The sequence below is a fragment of the Quercus suber genome, unplaced genomic scaffold (assembly GCF_002906115.3).
Source record: "Quercus suber isolate HL8 unplaced genomic scaffold, Cork oak 2.0 scaffold_385, whole genome shotgun sequence".
Taxonomy (NCBI): domain Eukaryota; kingdom Viridiplantae; phylum Streptophyta; class Magnoliopsida; order Fagales; family Fagaceae; genus Quercus; species Quercus suber.
Window position 1 is genome coordinate 622109 of NW_027069837.1, and position 7020 is coordinate 629128.

The following is a 7020-nucleotide window of genomic DNA, read 5'->3' on the forward strand; positions in this document are numbered from 1 at the left end:
GTTTTCCTAAGTTGTTTTTGTACTTCTTCTAAAGGAAGCCTAGGGGCCCCTGAGACATACTCCTCATCAGTGGTGTTTCCCCTACTACTACTACTACTACTAGTATCACTAGAGTTATCACTACTCTCGTCATAGTACTCGTCTATAGCTTTTTCTGTACTATCGCTAGAAAAGGAAATGGTGATTCTTGAAATTTTCTAAAAAGAAAATTTTGAAAACCTAAAAGACGAGGAGAGAGGGAATACCTGGCTCTAGGATGCACTGAAACTATGGACGCAGGAAACTCTTAGACGAGGCTCTAGACGATGAATGTCAAAGAGGAAAAATCTCATAAGTGAGAGGGTAATGGGGGCATTCCACTATTTATAGATGGTTGACCTGAGCATATGAAACGACACGACCAATCAGATGTTGACACGTGGTCTCGTCTCGAAAAAATGAATCGACGAAATGAACCATTAATTAGATTGTGACACGTGGCATCTCTGATCATTAAGAAAAGCTCGTCCATCCAGAGGAATAAATTACTATATTTTCTTGGACGACATATGGACAAGGGGGTAACTGATGGTGCAAGGAAAACACCAAGTCAATTACTCGTCCATATGGTCGTCCATAGCAATGTACAAAGCGGAGAACGAATGGTTGGTACACTCGTCCTTCCTTAACCGTCCTCTTTCATCCTCCATTCACTCGTCCAATGAAGGATGAGTAAGCAGTGAACCTCGTCCTTCCTTAATGATGGACGAGTGAGTATGGACGAGTGAGGTTCACCAAGAGTTACACTTCAACACACTTCCAACCAAGAGTCATGTTGAAAAGTCATATTGTTTGAATCTCAACATAGGTCCTGATGAGGTGACTCCTATGATAGTTATGGAGGTTACCCTCTGAATCCTCCAAACTCTACGACGATAGGAGAAATAACTGATTTCTAACACTATATAAAGACCCTTCGGCGCAGAGGTAAGGGGACTTTTTTCTCTCTTTTGAAATTCTAGATAAAAAAAATTAGTGAAGCCTTTGAAGGCTCTTTTTTCTACTTCAATCCACTAACTTTACCATCGGAGGATTAAAGGCCGGCTTCCACCGGTCTTCTTTGATTTTCTTTGGTTTTCCAGGACTTATTCTTCAAGATCAACAGCATCCGAAGACTTTTCAGCCCACTGATCCTTAAAAACTTATCAATATCTATGAGCTATTGAATTCAAAATCTCTTCTAGGTTGGACTAAGGTTTGAGTAGACATAAGGCCATAATGATGTTATAATTAAATTTAATATTAAATTATAAAGAATAAATTTTGTAGGGTCTGAGAATTTGGCAACCCCGGCCCACTTTATACCCGACCCAAGGCCCATGCCGAGGAGAAAGAAATGTCTGAGGATGAAGTGTAAGGATCTAGGTTGCCCAAGAACCTTGCCAAGGACAATCTTGTCCTCAGCCAACGAAGACTAGGGGAGGAAGAAGTGATGAGCCACCAAAAGTAGCCTTCCTGAACATCTAAAGAGAAGGAACAAGTACAACGTGTCAGCCATGGAAGCATGGTAAAGGAGCAAGTGCAGGATAAACTGTTACCTCCACATTAAGTGCGCCCACCTAAGTCCCTGGCCGCATTAATGGAGACGTGACCCCTAGGCAGTGCTGCCTCGGTTGTTGTAACCTACAGGAGGATTGATAAGGTAGCTGATGGGACGGGTTGTCAGAGAGAGTCATGGATGATCAACAAGTGGAGGAAAGGGATCCTTGGAGGAGGACTATATAAGGAGAAGAAACAGATCAAAAGGGGGACCATTGCTATAGGAGAGGGACCATTATCAAGCTCCTCGGACCGGGCCGAGGATAGACTTTGGAGGATAATTTCGATCCATCTGCATTCGATGGTGGTGAACACTGCATTGGGCATTGTCCGCTTACTAAGGCCTAGTTCTTGAACCCGCTCTATACAAATTCATTATATTGGGCTAGCTGGGCTTGAGTCCACTTACTCAACAGTAGAAGTGCTTAAACCCAATCCCTACAATTGGCACCATCTGTGGGGAGAACTAGTGCATTAGCAAGTGCAATGGTCTATTATTCCTACGTTGCTAGCTTGCACAAAGTTAGGCAAATTTTTTGTCGCCGCCGCTAACACCGATTCCAAATTTCGTTAAAAAAAAAAAAAAAAAAAAAAAGAAAAAAAAAAAAATTTTTTGTCGCCGCCGCTAACACCGATTCCAAATTTCGTTAAAAAAAAAAAAAAAAAAAAAAAGAGAAAAAGAAAAAGAGAAAACAATGCACCCACCAAGAAGCAGCTGTTGCGAAAAAATGAAAGGTTTAGAGAATGAAGCAAGTAAACAGTATAGCCTTTTATTAAAAAAAAAGTACATCATACGCCCGAAGGCTTAGACAAGCTTGTTCTAAAGCTGAAAATACAAACGATGGCTTGGACAGGCTTGTTCTAAAGCTAAATGTACAAGCGGAAGCTTAGACAAGCTTGTTTTAAAGCTAACCGTAGGAGAGGAAGGCTGAGGCAGGCTTGTTTTAAGGCTACCAACAACTCCCGAGCCCGTATGGATGGTACCGGTGACGAGGGAGGAAAAGGAGTGGAAGCGCCGGACAGACCCATTCCAGGACATTCCCTTGATGCTCCCCCAGCCTTATGATAATTAAGCATTGGAGGCAGCAACATCTGGGCACCGATCGTAATGTAATCTTACGAACCTTCATCGGCGGGTAAGCTGGGCGAGAATCATTACTAGCTTGAAGGGCAGGCATGGATGTGTACCGGAGAAAAACATTATGTTCCTCATGAACCTCCCTCCTAATCGCCAGACGTACTACCACCAGGATGACGCCTAAGCCTCGCCACGTTGAAAGTCTGTCACGATCTACAATCGCCACGGCTCTTGATTGAGGAAGGAGGACCTTCCTTCTTGCTCGGTTGAAAGGCAGGGACACCCTTGGCCCCAGCCCTCTTTGCCTCAATTGCGTCGTCCAGGGTCTGGGCGGCATCTTTAGTTCCTGAAAGGGGCTTGGCCTCTTGGCCCTTGCCTTCATCAAGGGCCATCCCATTCCCCCGAGCCCTGATCACGATCTTGGCAAGGTGATCAGAGGAGCTTAGAGGGTTGAGGGCTCAGAGTTCCTGTTGAACTTAAGGGTATGTGAAGTGTGGAAGAACGATTCCCCCAGAGAGCCTTATATAGAAGGTGAAGGTTGGTGGGAATTAATCCTCACAGAATTCAAAGGAAGAATTACCAGCAGCATTAAACCTGACCAATTTCCAAAGGGGCACCCAACCGCTGAACCTGCATCAATCCCTAAAGATATTAATGAAGGCGCGTCTCGCGCATCGAAACGTTAGGTACGCAACTCAAACAGCCAAGAGACGCCTCGTAGTTAAGAATGACGAAAAATTAGTGCAATGGGGCTATCGTCACATGTGAGAACGGAAGACCAAGCCGCCCTCATCCAAGTCAACGCTAGGCTGGAGGCCCAATCTACAGAAGAGCCCTTCCTCAGTAAGGCAAGGCCAAGGCCATTATTCCTTCCGAAGTCGGCCTTTCAACACTGAGGACAAGTCCCTTCGCTCTGAGCAACAAAAACCTGAGTACTAGGCTAAACTAAGGTCTTGCATGGTGCTCGGACTTAAACCTATGGAGAAACTAGTTACTTACAGAAGGGCATAAGTGTTAGGCTGAACCAAGGTCTTGCATGGTCCTCAGACTCAAATCTATGGGAAAACTAACTACTTCAAGAAAAACCTGAGTATTAGACTGAACCAAAGTCTTGCATAGTCCCTGGACTCAAACCTATGGGGAAACTAGTTACTTACAGAAGAGCATAAGTGTTAGGCTGAACCAAGGTATTGCATGGTCCTCAGACTCAAACCTATGGGGAAACTAACCACTTCAAGAAAAACTTGAGTACTAGTCTAAACTAAGGTCTTGCATGGTCCTCGGACTCAAACCTATGGGGAAACTAGTTACTTACAGAAGAGCATAAGTGTTAGGCTGAACCAAGGTCTTGCATGGTTCTCGGACTCAAATCTATGAGGAAACTAACCACTTCAAGAAAAACCCGAGTGTTAGACTGAACCAAGGTCTTGCATGGTCCTCAGACTCAAACTTATGGGGAAACTAATTACTTACAGAAGAGCATAAGTGTTAGGCTGAACCAAGGTCTTGCATGGTCCTCGGATTCAAACCTATGGGGAAACTAGTTACTTACAAAAGAGCATAAGTGTTAGGTTGAATCAAGGTCTTGCATGGCCCTCGGACTCAGACCTATGGGGAAGTTAGTTAGTCACAGAAGAACCTAAGCGTTAGACAGAGCTAAGGTTTTGCATGGTCCTCAGACTCAGGTCCCTGGAGAGACTAGTTGTATTCAACAAAGGCGTAAACATTCACAAGCCCATGAGCATCACTTAAGGCATTCTGAGGCACATTGAACCTAACCCCTTAGCATAATCAGCAACTAACGACTTTCTCAAGCATTTTTTACTGTTTATAGTAACCAATTCATAAGACTTTGAACCAATATTGTGAAGTTGTTCCCTCAGTATTCAACCCGGCAAAAATAGGTCGTGGCGTTACGGTGGTTCAACCATTGACCAAGGTCCGAGTGGGAACTATCACTATGGGCCTTACATTTTTTGGTTGCCAATTTAGAATGAAAAACATGCTGAGCCTCTGAGCTTGTGAAGTTAATGATTAAAACCCAGGTTATATAAGTAGCAAAACTCATCACAATAACAATAAACACCAGGTAAAATAAAAAAAGGATTTATGCATTCCACTTAAAAATAACATTACAGTGCTTTAAAAATAAAATATACAGTAGTAAATTAAGACGAAGAGGAAGGAAGTCTAGGACGGCACAAAGCAAAGTGGCCTGACAAGATTGCCTATTTCTTCTACTTGATAGATAGCTTGTCCTTGAGGATCCGCCGAGAAGCTTCATCTAATGCCTCGAGATCTTGGCTCGATAGTGCAACTTCGGAGGACTCCTTCTCGACGGGGGGAGCCTAGAAGTCAGCAAGAGGCTTCACCACGTCTTGGGGCGCTGCTGGGTTGCCGATTTCCTCTTTCCCCATCGACCCTTGGTGCCCAGTCTCCTCAGTAGGCTCGTCAATTGACATTAGATCGTTGGCAGCACTGGCCTGGCCTTCGTCCGTCGCTTTAGAGGCGGTGCCAGCTTTAGGGTCAGCGGAGGTAGCCTCGCGAATGGCAGGGAGATAATACACCCTCTCAGCCCTCCTACGCTCAGACGAGGCCTCAATCCCAGCTTGGTTGAGGGCCTCATTCTAAGTCTAGGAGCAATAGCGTCTGCACACCTCGGGCGCCTGAGCCTTGAGACTAGCCTCAGTCTTAGCCACTCTCTCGGCAAAGGCCTCTTCCTCCGCTTGCTCTTTGGAGCTCTCAGCATCTGTCCTCGCAAACACGGCTTCTTCTTTAGCCCTCAAGGCCTCATCCCTAACGTACTCGGCAATGCCTCTGCCCCCTTCTGCCTCAGCCAGTTTCTTCTTTAAGTTGGAGATATGCTTTTTGGCAACCTGCAGCTGACCCTCAACATCTCGCAAGCGCCCTGTCTGGTCCTCGCCTTGTTTCATAATACCGGCTAGGTTAGACGTCGCGCTGTCTCTAGCTTTTGTCATCCCCTCCAAGTCCTCCCTTGCCTTCTTGAGATCAGCCTCAGATTTCTTGAGGGTATTTGCGACATCCAAGTACTTGTCGTGCTTCTGATCCAGGGCTCTACCCTGGTTGTCGGCCTCCTCTTCCAACTTAAAAGTGGCCTGGACAGCCTGCCAACCAAAACAAGTACACCGTAAGTTAGGTACTAAGGAATAAAATTCAAATGAAGGCACAAGTGTTAGAGGTTTTACCATACCCAGGTGCCTCTTGAGATTATGGGCAACTTTTTGCCTTCTCATGCCCCTCAGCTCGGCCATGTCAGTGGGGAGAAGCAGGGACCTCTTCAGGGCATCAGCTACGCGAGCCCCCTCACCCCCTTGGAAGTGCCTGAGGGTGGCATCGTCCATCAAAGGCTTCCCATGAAGCATGGCGGCGGGCAACCAGGCTTGGGGCTCGGACTGTGGAATGACTTCTTTTCCCCTATCCTAACCACCAATCCTTAACTGCTTGGAAGGTTAGCGGGCTTCATCTTCCTCTTGGGAGGAATGAGACCTCCCCCCATCTACTAGGTCTTTGCCCTTGGAAGGCCTCTTCCTTTTCAGATGGGTGGACTCGAGCCGAGGGTTCGAGGTTGGCAGGGCGGAAGACGACTTAGCCCATGCAGGCAAAGACTTAGGTAGGGGAGGAGGAAGCTTGGGGGGAGGTGGAGGAAGCTTGGGTTGTGACTCCCTCAGCGTGTCCTTCCCCGGTTGGCCCTCAAGTAGGTCAAATAGGTTGGTCTGGGGCTGTCTCTTGAAACCCATCTCGGCCCGAGTACCAGTCCTCGATGACAGAAGGCATGCTTCAGATAAATGGGGATCACCCAAATCACCAGAAGGATCCTCGGATAGATGGGCTTGGTCGAACCCAGATTAACTACTTCTCCCTCATTTTCCAAACTTCCTCCATCGGCCTTTGCGGCTTGGTAGGATGAGGAAGAGCTTGCCAACGGGACGCCCTTTGGGATGGAAGATCCTTCGAAAAACGAGAACCCGTGCTCCACCATAGTGATTTGGCGAAGCCGAGGATCACAGGCCCTAATCATATACTTCAGGGCCGGGAGCGACTTTTGGGTCGGATCGTACCCAAGGATCTTGTGAGCAGCCCTAACTTGATCATCGGCCTCATTCATGAAGATCTCTGCCCTGAGAATGGATTGCAAGTCTTTCTTGTTGACCAAATGGAAGTGCCGTTCAAAGGCGTGTGGATCTGCAAAAGAAAAAGCATGTTCTAATTAGTAACCAAACGGTGCAAACTATGGAAACATAGCATATCAACCCTCCCCTACTCCAAGTACCCTACCTGTCTCTCCCTCTACTGTTGGGCAATGGAGGCTGTCGTACCACTCCCCTGACACAATGAGGAAATCT